The following is a 645-nucleotide window of genomic DNA, read 5'->3' on the forward strand; positions in this document are numbered from 1 at the left end:
AAACACGCCGGACTCACCTATTTTTACCTCGATATGAAAAGCGAAGGCATTGAGGTGCGGACGATCCGCAAGCTGGCAGGCGAGAGCGAGATCAATGAAGTCTTCTTCAACAACGTCTATGTGCCTGACAGCCAGCGCATGGGCGAGGTCGGTGGTGGTTTCAAGGTGGCGATAGAGACGCTGATGGTCGAGCGCTATGCCGTCTCGGACGAAGCCTGTGGGGGAATCAGCGGTGAGCGCTTCATTGAGCTCGCGGCCAGGGCGCGTATCCGCGGCCGACCGGCGCTGGAGGATGGTGAGGTTCGCCGCCTGCTGGCAGATACCCTGGTGGAGCGGCAGGGACTGCGCTCCATTCATCGTCGGGCCATGGAAGCCATTGCCGCAGGCAACGAGCCGGGCCCGGAGGGTGCAATCCGCAAGCTGCTGATTGCGAAACGCCGCCTGCGCCTCGCCGCAGCCGCCATGGACCTGATGGGTCCGGATGCCCTTGTCTATGACAGTAGCCAGCCCCAAAGCCGTGACCCCGTCAATGCATGGATTGAGGCGCCGCCCATTCGCATTGCCGGCGGTACCGACGAGATCCTGAGAAATACGATCGCCGAAAAGGTGCTGCGCTTGCCACAGGACTATCGCCCGGACAAGCGT

The sequence above is a fragment of the Trichoplax adhaerens genome, genomic scaffold, assembly GCF_000150275.1.
Source record: "Trichoplax adhaerens TRIADscaffold_539 genomic scaffold, whole genome shotgun sequence".
NCBI lineage: Eukaryota > Metazoa > Placozoa > Uniplacotomia > Trichoplacea > Trichoplacidae > Trichoplax > Trichoplax adhaerens.